General features: G+C 47.7%; 1 pseudogene; it reads left to right on the forward strand.

The window, feature by feature from the left end:
* The first annotated feature begins 4,510 nt into the window (after nt 1-4,510).
* LOC144584934 (serum amyloid P-component pseudogene) lies at nt 4,511-14,885 on the forward strand (annotated as a pseudogene).
* The last annotated feature ends 2,909 nt before the right edge of the window (nt 14,886-17,794 follow it).

Raw genomic sequence — 17,794 nt, forward strand, 5'->3', positions numbered from 1 at the left:
GCTTTTTAAGATGCTGTCGAGGTTTGTCACTGCTTTCCTCCCAAGCAGCAGGCACCTTTTAATTTCATGGCTGCTGTCTCCATCTGCAGTGATCACGGAGCCCAAGAAAGTAAAATCTGTCACTGCCTCCATATCTTCCCCTTCTATTTCCCAGGAGGTGATGGGACCAGTGGCTATGATCTTAGTTTTTTTGATGTTGAGTTTCAGACCGGTTTTTGCACTCTCCTCTTTCACCCTCATTACAAAGTTCTTTACAAAGGAGGTGTCACGTCACACTCTCACACACACTTTATTCACGCTGCCACCAACCATTCCCTCAAATGACTCTTCAGGCAAATATATGATTTTCAAAATAAAAACTTGTCTTTATTGGTTACAACAAAAGGAATGGTAAATCACTTTAATAACTCAAATAATAAGGCAATCACTGTAATAAAGTATCACTCACTCACACACACTCTCACAGACCCTCACTATATAGCACAGTTCTTCACAATAGGAACAAACAAACCCTAACACCCTAACCGATCCCTAACCAGTCCCTATCTGTCCCTATCTAAAGCACTTACACCCATTCACTCCCCTTATATACATTGGCTCCACCCCTTATGTCCCACCTTCCGTCACGCTATTGGCAGATGACATGCCTCTACAGCATTGATGGACAGGTGGCTTCCAAGCTACCGTAACACCCTCCTCACTTTCTGCCATCAGAGTGTTATCATCTGCATATCTGAGATTGTTGATATTTCTTCCGGCAATCTTAATTCTGGTTTGGGATTCCTCCAGTCCAGCCTTCCGCATGATGTATTCTGCATATAAGTTGAATAAATTGGGGGACAGTATACAGCCTTGTCGTACTCCTTTCCCAATTTTGAACCAATCAATTGTTCCATGACCAGTTCTAACTGTTGCTTCCTGTCCCACATATAGGTTTCTCAGGAGACAGATAAAGTGGTCAGGCACTCCCGTTTCTTTAAGAACTTGCCATAGTTTGCTGTGGTCGACACAGTCAAAGGCTTTTGCATAGTCAATGAAACAGAAGTAGATATTTTTCTGAAACTCTCTGGCTTTCTCCATAATCCAGCGCATATTAGCAATTTGGTCTCGAGTTCCTCTGCCCCTTCGAAATCCAGCTTGTACTTCTGGGGGTTCTCGGTCCACATATTGCTGAAGCCTACCTTGTAGGATTTTGAGCATAACCTTGCTAGCGTGTGAAATGAGTGCAATTGTGCAGTAGTTGGAGCATTCTTTGGCACTGCCTTTCTTTGGGATTGGGATGTAGACTGATCTTTTCCAATCCTCTGGCCACTGTTGAGTTTTCCAAACTTGCTGGCATATTGAATGTAGCACCTTAACAGCATCATCTTTTAAGATTTTAAATAGTTCAACTGGACCGTTTTACGTATAGCATTTGCTATTATACTGTCTTTCACTACAATAATCTGCATTTTTTTTCAGTGTTGGAGGGGGGCCTTGGTACTAAACCCCTGCAGATATGGGGGTCCTATTGTATTTAAACTCAACCCAAATTTGTGGCAGAGTGGAAAGGGTGGCCTCCTTTTATTTCTCTCTTTTCCTTTTTTTTCTTGTTCTCTTTTGCTTTCTTCTTCTTTTTTTTCTTCTTTTTTGCTTTTTTTGCACCCCCTGATCCAAGCTCCTGTCGCAACACCCTGGCCCCAATCCAGCTTTCTCCCATCCCTCTCCCCGTGGTCAGCAAAGAAGCCAGTTCTGACTTCCGGGTCTCTTTGAAGCTCGGGCTCTTGTCAAGAGACGCCAGATTGCTGGCAGAGATGCCCCTTCTTTCCGCCCCAAGCTTAGGGGCTTCTTTCGGGTCCAGGGAGAGTGGGGTTCCCCCGGGCCAGGGGAGACAAGAGTGGGAGGAGACCCAGTGAGAGAGAGAGAGAGCCGTTGTGTGATGCTGCAGTCAAGCTTTATTGGGAAACAGGAACAGAGAGGATGCTCCCTCTAAAACAAAAACCTGAAGGAAAAAGAGTAAAGCACACGAGGTCGCATGGAGGAGAGAAGAGGGTGATCCAGGAGAATCAGAAAGAAGGAAACGTGGAAGAGAGAGAGAGGCCGGGGAGAGAGAGGAGGAAAAGAGCGGATGGCCTTCGTGGACTTCCATTGAGCTCCTTTGCCTTGTTCCGGGCGAGGAAAAAGCGGAGGATTCTTGTACGTGAGTTAGAAATTCTCACTCTGAGACCACGACTCTAGCAAAGCAACACAGTCCCATTTCTATCATCGTAGAACAAATTTATCCTAAACAAGAAATGATTTCCCTGAACCCTACTAATAATACGGAAATTTCTTCAATAAAATAAAGCAATTGTGCAGCTGTGTTGTCATTTAAACAACTTCCAAGTCACCTTGGAAGAGAGCAATATACCATAAAATCAACAGATACGGCTATTCAGTAAAGTATCCAACAAATGGGATACGTTAAGGCCAAGAGTAATCTTAGGCGGCGTATTATTGAGACAGAAAGGCAGCAGGATCTTGGTATTATCAGAAATAGGTTTACAGTTGACAACGCATTGCTCCCACTGAAACCGGCAAAATATCTCTACTTACCCCTAACACCTAAACAACGCAAAGGTCTTACTTTGGCCCGCTTCAATGCACTTCCGTCAGCAGTCCAGGAAGAGAAGTATAACAACATCCCTTACACTAAGCGTTTATGCCCCTGTAACTCTGGTGAGATTGAAACTATTTCCCATGTATTACTACATTGTGCTTTTTATTCTGACATTCGAGAAGTCCATGTTAACCCTTACATGAGGGCATTTCCTGGACAATCAGAGGCACATTACACACTGCTTTTGCTGACAGGGCGATGCCCTGGCAGATATACTGGGCGAAACCAAAATTCAGATGTGTTGATGAAAGCAGCTAAATTCTGTGCTGCTGCAATCGAAATCCGTGAAGGAAAGGTTCCACCTAGAGAGCAGCGATAGAATCTGTAAATTGGTGTATAAATTGGTAATGTTCAAACAGGCTCTACGAGCTTCAAAGTAACAATTTTGGCATTCAGTGTAAGCTGCAATAGCCCATAGATAAGGCCTATGATAGGGAGTAGGAGATATTTAGTAAGATGTATGAATGTAGTTTTATATATATTTATATGGATGTTTTTAGTCCTCTGGTGTTTTAGTGTTTCTAATGTTTTTAGATTGTTTTTATGTCCCCAAATTTAAATAATGTATCTTAATTTTGCTGGTCAAGGACCGTAACAAAACATTTCATTGAACAACTGGAGGATTCGAAGACTCTAAAGCCTGTGTTTGATGCACTTGGAGGATTTTGGTGGGTTTTCAATTTTCTGCCTCGCAGGGTTGTTTATATATGTGTGTGTTTTATGCGGTGAGCCGCCTAGAGTGGTCTTAACCGACCAGATAGGCGGGATATTAAATAAATAAATAAACAAACAAACAAACAAACAAACAAACAAAGTAATTAATTAATTAATTAATTAATAATTGTTTTGACACTAGGAGCAAGAACCTGCTGGTTTGGTTCGCTGTGAATCACCAGGAGTCTGAAGGTATGTTTGCAGGTACGTGAAGGAAACCATACGCAAACAATCATGCATCTATAACTATTTCCAAAGAAGTAGCCTTCTTGCACATGTCGACTGGCAAAATTAAAGGGCCCATTTTCTCAACATGCAGTGACACAACGCAGCAACATCATCTCAAAAACGTCCCTGTTGAACAAGCGTGGCTGTGGAGATTTTTCCCCTTTAAAGATGCCGAGAGGAAGGAAGGCAAGATGCGAGATTTTCTCAGGAGACCATTTGATGATTGCAGCTAGTTGAGAGAGTCAATACGCGTGCGCTACAGATGTAAAGAAAGCCCAAAGAACCAATGATGTGTCCTTAGCCGTATAAAACACACAGACAAAGGGTCATAAAATGAGTCATTGAAAGTGGTATTTGATTTGAGTCTCTTTTTCTGTAAATAACCAAAAGGTAAACATTGCTTTGGGCATATGGTTGTTTCCTCAGAAGATAAGGGAGAAACCTTGTTTTATTATACTGTTTTGCTAGATGGATACGTGTCTCCCTCCCATCAATTAATGGCCCACATTCCCACGATAACCACACTACAGTACATAAGAAACTGCATTGGTATAATTGCTAATTCGAACAGACGCGGTGATGTTTCAAAGCTGAAACAAGGAGGGATCTCCTCATGTCCGCTCTCTCAGCTCCTATGTGCCCTTTCCCTCGAGTCTCTGTCAGGACAGACAGGGAATTGTCAAAAAAATGCCCAGATATAAAATCTACAAAACAACAACAACATCTTGTGCTTGTTGTTTTGTGAGGGACCCTGTTAGCTAAAGGCGGGAAGGTGGAACAGCCCCTCCAGGAAGCATTCAGCCGAGTAGGATGATAAGCCACCTTCACCAATGGATTTAGAGAATGTTGATTTTAGCATAGCCGGTGGGAAGAAGACCTTAAGGGATGGGTTTAATCCTTCCTTGACGCAGGGCAGGCAGGGAAGCGGAAATGAAGGTGTGGGATCAGGTGGCTGTTCTGATCCCTTTCCGGAGCGCCGACAACACGGTCTGGATTGCTCCTTTTTGCCAAGGACCAGATGGCGTACACGAGAACATGAGGCAGACCCATTTGGAAGTGTTTGGCCTAGTGACGGGGTGGGTCTTTTGTTTCCTTGTTCTTGTTCTTTCTATGTGATGTCAGTGACACCCATCGACATGAATACCTTCCTCTGATGGCCATGGACACCTTCAAGGTCTCAGCTGTGCTCCATCCTGCTCTCCTCCTTCCTTGCTTTCTCCACTCTGGGTTTCCCTTCGGGATCACCCGAAAGCCGTCCGGTCGGATCAGAGCACCCTCGCGATCTGAAGACAAGAGTCCACTGTTGATGTCTAGACTGTTGATGTCTAGACTGTTGATGTCTAGAACGTGGACGACCGCCAAGCCACCTTTGCCAATCTGAGTGAGTTCTGCTGTACCGCGAAACCTTCACGCTTCTGAGCAATTTCCTCCTTTTTGGACCACTGGAGAGCTTCGGGACGTGGTTCACCCTGGCCTGCCCTTCTTCGACCCCGGAGCGGGTCCCTGTGCTCCCCTTGACCCTGGCCGACAGGGACCACTCGGCCCCTGGATGGGAAGGCGGCCACTTTTGTCTCCCTCGTCGCCCGAAGGGAAGCTGTCCTCCACCAGACTCACCTGGCCTCACTGTCTAACAAAAGCCACCCCTTGAAATTTCATACAAACAACACAAATATGGAGGCCGCATCCTGATGGTTGCTGTTGCCTTTTTCAGGAGTCCCCCCTCCTCGCCCATTCACTTCATTCATCGAACTCTGGATCTCCCTTCTCATCGCCCGGAATTCATTGACGCAATCAGGACTCACGTACAAGAACCCTCCGCTTTTTACTCGCCCGGAACAAGGCAAAGGAGCTCAATGGAAGTCCACGAAGGCCATCCGCTCTTTTCCTCTTCTCTCTCCCCGGCCTCTCTCTCTCTTCCATGTTTCCTTCTTTCTGATTCTCCTGGATCACCCTCTTCTCTCCTCCATGCGACCTCGTGTGCTTTACTCTTTTCCCCTCACATTTGTTTTTAGAGGGAGCATCCTCTCTGTTCCTGTTTCCCAATAAAGCTTGACTGCAGCATCACACAACAGCTCTCTCTCTCTCATTGGGTCTCCTCCCACTCTTGTCTCCCCTGGCCCGGGGGAACCCCACTCTCCCTGGACCCGAAAGGAGCCCCTAAGGTTGGGGTGGAAAGAAAGAGCATCCCTGCCAGCAATCTGGCGTCTCTCGACAAGAGCCCGAGCTTCAAAGAGACCCGGAAGTCAGAACTGGCTTCTTTGCTGACCACGGGGAGAGGGATGGGAGAAAGCTGGATTGGGGCCAGGGTGTTGCGACAGGAGCTTGGATCAGGGGATGCAAAAAAAAGCAAAAAAGAACAAGAAAAAAAAGAAGAAAGCGACAGAGAACAAGAAAAAAAAAGGAAAAGGAAAAGAGAGAAATAAAAGGAGGCCACCCTTTCCACTCTGCCACAAATTTGGGTTGAGTTTAAATACAATAGGACCCCCATATCTGCAGGGGTTTAGTACCAAGGCCCTCCTCCAATACCAAAAAAATTCAGATCATTGTAGTGAAAGACAGTATAATAGCAAATGCAATACGTAAAAAGTTCTCTGGCTCCCTTTCCTGTCCAGTTCTGGTAATGACATCATAGAAATACAATTTCTCAAGTAAAAAGAAGACATTGCATGTTCTCTGACGCCCTCTAGCGGCCAGTTCTGCTAACATCATCATTCATATACAGTATATAGTGGTGCCTTGCTTAGCGATGTTAATCCGTGCAGAAAAAATCGCTGCCAAGCGATAACATCAATAAGCGAAAAAAAACCCCAAGAAACGCATTAAAATGCGATTAATGCATTCCCCTGGGCTAAAAACTCACCTTTAAATGAAAATACTCCATAGCGCTGCCATTTTCGTTGCCTCTAAAGTGAGGAATCCGTGATTGAAAACAGCGGGTGGCCATTTTGTTTACCCGGCAGCCATTTTGAAACTGCTGATCAGCTGGCCCAAAAGGAAGGCTTTGTGATGATCGCTTCCCTGCGAAAATAGCCCATACGGACCATCACAAAGCGATTACTTTTGCAATGGCAAAAAGTCCATCACAAAGCGATTTCATCGCTATATGGAGCGATCACTATGCGAGGCACCACTGTATATCTATCTTATATTTTTCGTTTAAGGTTTCTGATATTTTCAGACCGTGGATAAATGAATCAGTGAATACTGATCCCGTAGGTAAGGGGGTCCTACTGTAGTCAGAATTTGGATTTGCTCAAACCCCTGAGGCCGATGGGGAGCCCTGTCCCCTTGGCATGGGAACGGACCCTCTGTATCTTGGTGTCCTCGGCTTTCCTCAACCAGGTGCCAGGCGTGAGGAAAGCCCAGAAAGGAAGCAGGCCTAGGAGACACTTCTGGAAAGATGAGAACATTTAGACGACACGGGTGAAGGACTCCCGCGATGGAAGGCGGGAGGACGGGGAGGAAACAGGGCACGCACTCCCTCCTGCACAGCTGATTTGCGCTGCTGTTTGTGCACACGCTCATTCACACGAGAGCGCCCACACACTTGTTCACTCACGCGCGCACGTCCGAGGGTGCACCGCCTTCCCCAGCCGGTCCACAGAGTGAAAAATGTTGGGGACCCCTGCTCTATATCACTGGTTCTTAACCTTGAGTTACTCAGGAGTTTTGGACTGCAACTCCCAGAAGCCTTCACTACCAACTGTCCTGACGGGGGTTTCTGGGAGTTGCAGTTCAAAAGCATCCAAGTAACAAAGGTTAAGAAACACTGCTCTAGAGCACCAGTCGAAATATGTATATATTAGGTTCTACTAACTCTTCTTTGGACCTTAAACCACAGTCCTTTTTTAACAAGTCCTGATATCTTAAGAATTTCGCTTCTGCTGAATCCGGGAGACCAAAATCTGCTCTTTGTTTAGCACCTTGCATTGCTTTGATTTTAATTCTTGGGATTTTTTTTAACGTTGCCAAACAAGTCTCATAATTATCTTGTTAAGTTCTTGGGGAAATGACTGTTCTAATATCGCAGGAATTGTCCGAAACAAAAATGAAATTTTAGGTAGAATATTCATTTTGACGGCTATTCTGTATCCCTTTAATTAATTGCATATAATGGTCTTTGAATAGCGTACTTGTTTTCTATGTGAGTTGCATTCCTAAGTATCTGACTCCCTTTTGTCCTTGAAAGTTAGTCCTCTCTATCAGTTCCTCTCATAAGACCAAGCCCGGGCGGAACCTGCCGGCCGTGGGTCCCGCAAAGGGGCCCAGTATGATATCTGGGTCTTTTGGAGGCCCTGAGTGCAGTCAAGAGGAAGACGGTTTGTGGGGTGGGGGGGCCATCGCCTGTTACCGCCCTACGTCTGGGTTGAGATCTCAGCAGGTCAAGGTGGACAAGGTGGGCTTGTTGGGTTGGAGGAGAGAAAACCCACGAGAGGCGAGTTGTGTGATGCTGCGAGAAAAGCTGTAACGGGAAGCATGAATCCCGAGAAGACTCAGACCGGAAAGAGATGGTGAAAGAAAAGAAGAAAAACGCAAGCATCCCCTAGACTGAGGGCAGGAAGAGTCTGGAAGCTGAGCAGTTCAAAGAAGCAGGGAGGGATGGAAGGAGGGAAGGAAGGAGGGAAGGAAGGAAGGAAGGAAGGAAGGAAGGAAGGAGGGAGGGAGGGAGGGAGGGAGGGAAGGAAGGAAGGAAGGAAGGAAGGAAGGAAGGAGGGAGGGAGGGAGGGAGGGAGGGAGGGAGGGAGGGAGGGAGGGAGGGAAGGAAGGAAGGAAGGAAGGAAGGAAGGAAGGAAGGAAGGAAGGAGGGAGGGAGGGAGGGAGGGAGGGAAGGAGGGAGGGAGGGAAGGAGGGAGGGAGGGAGGGAGGGAGGGAAGGAAGGAAGGAAGGAGGGAGGGAGGGAGGGAGGGAGGGAGGGAAGGAGGGAGGGAGGGAGGGAAGGGAGGAAGGAGGGAGGGAGGGAGGGAGGGAGGGAAGGAAGGAAGGAAGGAAGGAAGGAAGGAAGGAGGGAGGGAGGGAGGGAGGGAGGGAAGGAAGGAAGGAAGGAAGGAAGGAAGGAAGGAAGGAAGGAAGGAAGGAAGGAGGGAGGGAGGGAGGGAGGGAGGGAGGGAAGGAAGGAAGGAAGGAAGGAAGGAAGGAGGGAGGGAGGGAGGGAGGGAGGGAGGGAGGGAGGGAGGGAGGGAAGGAAGGAAGGAGGGAGGGAGGGAGGGAGGGAGGGAGGGAGGGAAGGAGGGAGGGAGGGAGGGAAGGAAGGAGGGAGGGAGGGAGGGAGGGAGGGAGGGAAGGAAGGAGGGAGGGAGGGAGGGAAGGAAGGAAGGAAGGATGGAAGGAAGGAAGGAAGGAGGGAGGGAGGGAGGGAGGGAGGGAGGGAGGGAAGGAAGGAAGGAAGGAAGGAAGGAAGGAAGGAGGGAGGGAGGGAGGGAGGGAGGGAGGGAGGGAAGGAGGGAGGGAGGGAGGGAGGGAGGGAGGGAGGAAGGAAGGAAGGAAGGAAGGAAGGAAGGAAGGAAGGAAGGAAGGAAGGAAGGAAGGAAGGAAGGAAGGAAGGAAGGAAGTCTTCTCCGACTTTCATCAGGTGGCCTTTGACATTCTCCTGATGGGTGAAACCAGCCTCTCATAGTGGACTCTTGTCTTCAGATCGAGAGGGTGCTCTAATCCGACTGGAGGGCTTTTGGGTGATCTCGAAGGGAATTCCAGAGTTGAGAAAGCAAGGGTGGAGGAGAGCAGGCTGGAGCAAAGCTGAGACCTTGAAGGTGTCCATGGCCATCAGGGAAAGGTATTCACGTTGATGGGTGTCACTGCCATCACAGCGTAAGGATAGTCCCATGGACCTCTGACCCCACCAAGGGTGATGGATCCTCTTCCACAGAAGATGGCCACCCTAAACATAGAAGAACAAGGTACTTGAACTGGTACTGGAAAAGCTGGTGGCCAAACAATCCGCATAGTTGGCCTGGTAGCCATCTCAGAAGGAGGTCTGGTGAGAGGGGAAGTGACGGAGCAAACACTAATTATGACTCAGAAAGGAATGAGAATTCACATTCCCAGGAAGGAAGCCACAATTCAACGTTCTGCTGAGTTTGTGAGCGGAAGGGATGAGAAAGGAATGGACAGAGCCCCGCATGTATCCCTTCCTTCCTGACGTTTGCTAAGCCCTTCCCCGGAGGAAAATACATGCACAGACCTCGTCTTCCCCGTGAAAAATGTTCATGTCCCCAAATTCAGACATTTGAAGTACACGGCCAGGTTCTTCTGAGTGGACGAAGGCCCTGCCAAGGCCTCCGTGGTATTAAAAAGCCAGAATGATTGGCACTGGTACCCGATAGATGTATTGGGGTTTCTAGGGGGGGGGAGGGAGGGAGGGAGGGAGGGGGACCCCACCTTAAAAATGCCAGGTGTGGGTCTCTCGCCAGCCATCCCTGGTTCCAGGACTGTTGACTTGAGAATCAATCCTCCCTCGTCGGCTTAGGCCTTTGTATGCACAGCCAGAGGTTGTGTTTGTTCAACTCCTCATGGAGCCAGCTTTGCAGTTCTATGATAAGGATGATGATCTCTAATGAACTCCTGGTTAGCTCCATACTTTAGGTCTCTGGCTTCGGACCCCAAGGTTGGGAGTTCAGTTCCCCTCGGTGTCTCCTTGACAGAGGCTGGATCCGGTGATCCAAAGGGTTCCGGTCCAGCTCTGCAGTTCTTAGATCATTCTTTTATAGCTCTTACCGTGAAGACGGAGAGGAGGGAAAGGTCTGCTCCAGAATCCTCAAGGCCCCTCGATTTTTCCTTCCTCTCGGATTCAGGATTTTTCCTTCACCCAGCTGTCTCCATTGAAGAACATTTGAGTCTGTCCCGTCCCATTTAGGAAGGGATTTGTAACTGCTCCATCCTTTCTTCCTCCTCTGGGAGCAGAAGAAACCCTCATCCTCCTCCCGGTGGAGGAGCCTCTCCCCAGAAAAAGGGAGCAGCCCAAATTCAGGACCAAAAAGGCAGTCACGCAAGGCTAAGGACTTGGAAGAACGCACGTCCTGGATGGATGAAACAAGCAGTTCCCAGTTTCTGGCTCCCAAATTTAATAATTTAAAGAAACATATCTCAAGTTCCTTCCATCAATTTGACTCACAGTTTTCTGAAGGTGAGGGAAACTCTCCTTCAAAAAGAAAGGAACCACTTTTTTTTTCATTTATCCCTGTCAGATCTTTTGGAGGGTGACTTAGCAAGAGCTGACAAAAAGCGAGACAGCAGAAGCCATAGGAAGTCAGAAGGCGTTGTTCGAAAAGCTCCAGATGGGGAGAAATATATACCATTCGCTCTGGCTCTCAAAGCCGGCGGCTCTGGGTGGCAGTAGCCATTTTGTGAAGTATATGATGCTACAAATCACACTAAGTATCCGAGGTGATGTTCACACCTCTGGACGGGAGCGTAGGTGGTTCCGGGAAGGGTCTCCCTCCTCCAAATTAAGGTCCGTGTCAGGTGTCCAGAGGCATTTTGGGAACGCTTTGTCCAGGCGCTTTTACGTGTTCCTCTCAATGGGTTTTACGTCCCTCCCTTCGTCTCCCATAGAAGTTGCCCTGGAGTCATTTTGATGAGGATAGAAAATACCCACACAAGGTGGAAGGTTGAACCTCAGAGGTGGTGGCTGAGGATGATTGATTGAAGGAAAACCCACAATTTTTAAAAGAGGAACACGAAGTAGAGCCAAGATGGACCAGATCTAAGGTATAGCAGAAATCCCACCCGAGGCTGGCCCTGTTTCAAGACGGAAGGAATCCTATCGGGAGCGATTCTGGTGGCATCTGATGGTGTAAATGGAGAGAAATTCAATGGTGACAAATACAGCCCTCAGTGGTGCCAAGTCTGTCACAAGAAGGATCCCACCGACACTCCATGATGCCTCTCAAGGTTCAACAGAATCGTTATTTAAAAGAGGCAAACGTCAGTTCGTGCTGAAAATCGGAACCCGCCCTTTCATTTGAGTGACCCACGATCAGCCCCCCCTGCGGGACGGTCACTCCACTGCTGACCTTCCATGTCTGCTGATGACTTTTTCTGAAAGGATAGGAGGGGTTCAAGGCTGTCAAAGAACTTCTAAGCATGAGGGGGGGGGGAAGAAACAAGGGCAGGCATGTGGGCAAGCAGAGGTTCGGTTGACGGAAAGGGATCGTAATGCGGGATCTTAACGAGCCCTTAAAGGATGGTAATACGCCACTGGCAGTCTCTGTGGAGAATCGAACCTCTGCTTATCAATATGGTGTCCGGTCGACCTTCTGTATGATGAAGAAACAGGAAGGGAAACCCAAGCAGGACCACATCAGGCACAGACCGGCCAACGCTGGGGGACAAGCCCGTGCGAGATCTTCAGTCGAGATCTTCAGTCGCTGGGAAGCGTCATTGCAAACACAGCCATGCAACAGCTCCGGATTTCAGCTGCCCTTGGCAGGGCCTGCGTTTCTCTCAGGAGGCTGCAATAACTGGGCGCTCAAACGGAGAGGCAATCCCAGGTACTCCGAATAGGGTTCCTCAGAAGTAGGGCCGGAGCTACTACAAAGTGAACCCTCAGTTTAGGGGATGCCTGTGTGTTTTTCTTCTTTCCTTTCACCATCCCTTTCCGGTCTGAGTCTTCTCGGGATTCTTCTTACCCATTAAAGCTTGTCTCGCAGCCTCACACAACCTGCCTCTTGTGGGTTTTTTCCTCCTCCAAAACAACAACAACAACCCCACCCTGTCCACCTAGATATCCAACCGCCGAGAGCACAGACCGGAGAGGGGCGCAAAACTGACCGCCGAGGAGCTCAGAACTGAACTGAGAGAGGCAGTTTTATACAGGCTAGTTTCTTGACAAAAATGCAACTCAAAATATTCACAAATTCAGCTCTTGTGCTTTCTGTTTTTCCTACAATTTGTCTGTTATTGAAAATTGGGGGTGGTGGGGCGGGCGCAAGTCGTGAGTCTTGCCTAGGGCACAGAAAAGCCCAGAACCGGCCCTGCTCAGAAGGAAGGGACTCGGCCTCTACCTGGAGCTTTCCCCGGCCCAAGGCAGGCACAAGCACCACTTAGGGGACCGAAATATGATTAATATTAATATTACTGCCTGTGAGTCTTTAAAGAGTCTCACTCACTGAGGCTCTGACGGAGGCAGTCCCTCTTCCTTCGCCAGTAAATCCTTTGGTCCCAAAATCTCAAGGCTAATTGAAGAAGAGACCATTCGTTTCAAGGGACCAAAGTGTTCCCATCATTAGTATGATGATGCCTCCCTTCCTTGCAGGCTCGTCTCCATTAACCTCACACAGGTTTCCGTCTTCTTTACCTGCAAAGCTGGCTCCATGGGGAACTGAACACCCAACCTCTAGCTCGGCAGCCAGAGACCTCGGCCAACGAGTGATGATGGAGAGATATATTAAGTTGCCTTTTTTACTTACAGGGCAGTAACGAGGGTGGAGCCATTGAGCCTTGGCCCCCAGGGGAGCAGAATTTAGAGAGTGTCAAAACCCAGAGGGGAATCTAAATATGAATGTTAAAAAAAAATAGTACTACGTCCCGACTCTGTCCACTTCTCTTAAAATAAAGCATAAACATTGTTTTTTCTTTTGTGGGGGACCCGACTTTCTCCTCCGTGTTCCTGGAGGGGGCTCCCCACCAAGGGCGCCTGTGATGTGGGTGGGATGGAGAGAAAGGCCCCTCCTGATGACCTCAAGACCCAAGCAGGGCCCTAAAGGGAGAGGCGGTCCTTGAGAGAGCTTTGGACCCAAAGCCGTTTAGGGCTTGATAGGTTAGAAACTGCATAAGTTTCCAACCTATCAAGAAACTAAATAAGTTAGAAACTTTGAATGGTGCCTGGAAGCAGATGGTCAGCCACTGGGGCTTCTGGACCGTTTGGGCATATTGTGCACCCTCCAGATGATGGAAAGCTGGGCAGTGGCTTTTCCCAGGCCTTTCCAGGTTTTCCACTCATTGCTAACAGTTTGTTTTGTTCTGAGGACCGCGTTTAGCGCTATATCACTTTTTCTAGGTAGCTCAGGGGTTCTGGGGCTGTTTAGCTCTCTAGTTAGGCTCGGTTCCTGCCTCGCTGTTTCTGCTCTTTCCAGAGGCCTCTGACGGGCCGTCATTTGGGGAAATGGGATGCTGGAAGATCGAGCTCGTTAGCATGATCGAGTATGATTCCTTGGACGTTCTTCGGTTTGTTTCTTCATTTGAATTATTTTTACCCTGCCTTTCTGCTTAAAAGGACTCAAGGCAGTTTACAATAGTTAAAAGCTAAAAAAAGAGTGTGTATACAAATATTTAAAAAGAATGAAACAAGCATTATGTTAAAAATGTTAAATAAAACCAATACTAAAATGCATTTTAAAAAGCAAAAGAGCTCAATAATCCATTCTGAGTTAGAGTAGATGGATCTACCATAGGAACGGCTTGTTGAATAGAACGTGGATGCCTGAGCAATAGTGCATTACATGGACCATTGACCTGGACCAGCAATGTTCTTTCATGTCTTCTTACTCTCGAGAGGCAGGGAAACCTTGGTGGTTTACCTCAGAGCCCTACTCAGTCCTCTCTCTGTTCCCGGAAAAGCCCACCGGGTGCCTTTTGGGAAAGCTACAGGAAGGACTTGAGGGCAGACACAATCCTAGACTAGATCCAAGTGACAACCACCTGGGATCCTAAGGGGAGAAAGAATTTTAATATTTCTTGCTTCCCTGCAGATCTTCAAAATAAGGTCTTCATTTTCCCGACCGCATCGAATCGTGCGGCTGTGTTTTTGAAGGCCCCGCTCCAGCAGCCGCTGACCGGTTTCACGGTGTGCCTGAGATCCTACACCCTCTTGACCCGTGGATACGGCCTCTTCTCTTACGCCACCAGGAGAAGCCACAATGAACTCCTCCTCTACAAGCTCAGCCCAAACCAATACAGCCTTTATGTGGGAGCTTACAGCGTGACCTTCAACCTTCCGGAAAAGCAGGGCTCAAAATCTAATTGGGAACACCTCTGTGTGAGTTGGGATTCTGCTACGGGGTTAGTGGAATTGTGGGTGGACGGCCGTCCTTTGCCACGAACGGGACTGAAGAAAGGTTACTCCATCAATCCCGAGGCATCGATTGTCCTTGGGCAAGATCAGGACTCCTTTGGAGGTGGCTTTGCTACCAAAGAGTCATTTGTGGGGGAGATGAAGGATGTGTACATGTGGGACAGGGTGCTGACCGCTGACGAGGTGAATCTCGTCTGGAACGGCCACAACGTCAATAGCAGCTTGATTAACTGGAGATTCCTAAATTATGAGGCCAGAGGTTATGTAGTTCTTAAACCTTTCTTGTTCCCAGGCTAATGACTGAGGAACTGTTCTTCTCTCTCTCTTTCTCTATCTTAAAGCAGTCTAAAAATTGTGCAGCATTTATTCAGAAATGGTTATTAAGTCGATTTCAATGACCTTAAGCCTTCAATGGACACACTGCCAGCGTATTCTTCCAATAAAACTTTGCTTTAATTTTGTTTCAGTTGGCTATTGATAAGAATGTATGAGTGTCATCAAGCAGAAATTCTGTGAAGAATTTCCATATTATAAAATGGCTACCACTGAGATATTTTTTAAATGGAGTAAAAAAAAAATAAAGACTACTGTTGTATATTTTGCCTGCAGACTGAGTGCTTAATTCTTACATGTCTGGCTTTCTCCCTCCCTCCCTCCCTCCTTCCCTTCCTTCCTTCCTCCCATCCTTCATTCCTTGCTTGCTTGCTTCATTCCTTCCTCTCTCCCTCCCTCCATCTTAATCTCTCTGAGAGGATACACATCAATATAGAAGAGAAGCTTCAATTCATTTTGGAGGAATCCATCAATGTTCATAGAACTATAAGATCAACAAGAAAGACAGGCATTACAAAAAAAAAGGTTTATCTTCAGGAAAGAGGAGGAAATGTTTGTCCAAAATGCACATGTGCTGATTTAAATAAATACACAGAAATATCATAATTAGGTATTATTGTGATAGCTTATCCGATTGCACAAGACTGACTACGTAACCCCCTTTGAACACAGCGTTGAGAGGAGGTAGAATTCAAGGGGAAAAAATAAGGCAGAGTGATGGGAGATTCGAACTTCAGTTATCCTGATAGATATCTGTTGAGGGGACCTGGCCTTCCTTCGGTTCAGATGGGGTGGGGATTTTTGTATTCATTGATGAATATCCCCACCTGTAATTCTAACCAATCGAGATGACTTGGTAGAGGACGTGGCAGGAAGGGGGACTCTGGGCGAGAGGGACCTCCTTCTACGAGGATTCTTGATTTCAAAGGAAACCAGAGCAGTGTAGTTTCAAAGGAAACTATAGCTACACACATATGGTGGATTTTAAAAAAGCCAATTTTGATGAACTCAGACATGGATAGGTAAGGTTCAATGGCAGGAGATCCTAACAAGAAAAGATGTCCAAGAAGGGTCAGAAATTTTTTAAAAAACAGGGAGATTCTAAAGGTACAACTACAAACCATTCTAACAAGAAAAAAAGGCGGGAGGCAGCAAAAAAGTACAGTGCGGCTTCACAAGAAGCTCAGAAAGGACCCAAAAACAGAATAAAGGAGACGTACAGGAAGTGGAATGAAGGCCAGGCCATAAAGGAAGAGCATTGAGAGGGCGCCCATTGGGGTCCCTCCGGAGGAGAATCCTCCATCCCGCCCCAAACGATGCTCTCGTCTGTCTCCATCCACAACCGTTAAAGGGGTAGGATAGGGTCCTCCCGCTGAAAATTGAGATCGGACAGATTCCATTCTTAGGGCATTTCTTTCCAGGGCTCTTCTCATCCTGCTCCAAATGAGACCAGCTTTCCTTCCTTAAAAAAAACTCTCTTTTAAGGAAGGCTGCTCAGACCGACCATTGCCATTTCCTCGGTGAACGGGACCTGCAACATTCCCTTGCACTGCGCCATGACGGGCAGAGGAGGCGACGTGAACTTCACTCGGTTCAACGGGGAGCAGGCTGAGGCGGTCCTCTCTTTGGAGCCCACCCTGCGGATCCCCCAGAGGCCTCTGGACAGGTCCCTGGATTACACCTGCGCCGTCCGGACCAAGGAGAGCCAGAGCGCCAGCACGGTTTCTCTGGCGGATCGGTGCCACAGTGAAGTCTCTTGTGCCGTAGGTCTGTGGCACAAAACAAGACGCCGACACCCCCGCCCCCTTTGCGCTGCTTCTTCTTAGACCCAGTGAATGATTGTGTGTCAGAGTTCTTCAGTCCACCGGGTTTCGTCCTTCACGGCCTTAGAATGGCAAAACCCGCAGGGCAGATCCATCTTGGGGAAAGTTGGGGTAGGTCTCTCCCGGCGAGGAGAGACAGGCAGAGCCTCCCTCACCAGGGGCAGTCTATCTATGTGTATCTTGGTTGGCCGTCCTTTGAGCCCACTCGATGGCCACGCTGTCTTGGTAACTATGGTTAGCCAGAGTTGCTTTCCTGGGGCCCCAGCTGCCGGCTGCTCTGATTTCCACGCCACTGCCCCCCACTGAAGGGGCGTGTGTGTCCATGGTCATGTCCCCCACCCTCCATCAGGGCCCTTCAAAGCATTTAGTCTGAGGGGCTCACTCGGCAGGTGGAGTCCTCTGTTTTCGATCTGTATGTACTTGACGCGCACCTCCAGCGACCCCTGTGTGTTTTGCCTCTCACACAAGTTCACCTTTGGACACGACTTGTTCTTTACCCCTTTTTCGCTGCCACCGGAGGATATTATCCTCACTATATCAATGATGAGTCTCACCCTCTTGCTGCCAAATAAAACAAGATTTATTTAAGGATAAATAAGCTAATCACAGAAGGAAAATCATGGATGCTCTATTATCTTTCATTCATTAAAAATGGATTTGATTACTTATAAGCTAGCTTATTCTCTAACTAACTTCAAAAAGCATTTAAAAAAATTAAAAAGACTTGCCAAAACCACGATTAAAAGCTGAAGGCAATTAAAAGCAATTAATATTCAAAAAACACAAACTGTTTAAACTATTTAAAACTGTTTAAAACTCATTAAAACTACTAAAAAAACAGGAGCAAAGAGACACAAACGCTGCTCCACCCTACAGCCGGAACCGGAACCCGAAAGAATCATGGGAGTTGTAGTGTGAAAAATCAGAAGGGGCAAGTAAGCAAGGTCCAAGATAGCAGGACGGTGGATGTGAGCCAGAGAATGGAGTTGTTGTTTCCACAGATCAATTATAGAGGAGCAGCAAGCAACAAACGCCTAGAGGCCTTGAATC

Source organism: Pogona vitticeps, chromosome 15 (genome assembly GCF_051106095.1).
Source record: "Pogona vitticeps strain Pit_001003342236 chromosome 15, PviZW2.1, whole genome shotgun sequence".
Taxonomy (NCBI): Eukaryota; Metazoa; Chordata; class Lepidosauria; order Squamata; family Agamidae; genus Pogona; species Pogona vitticeps.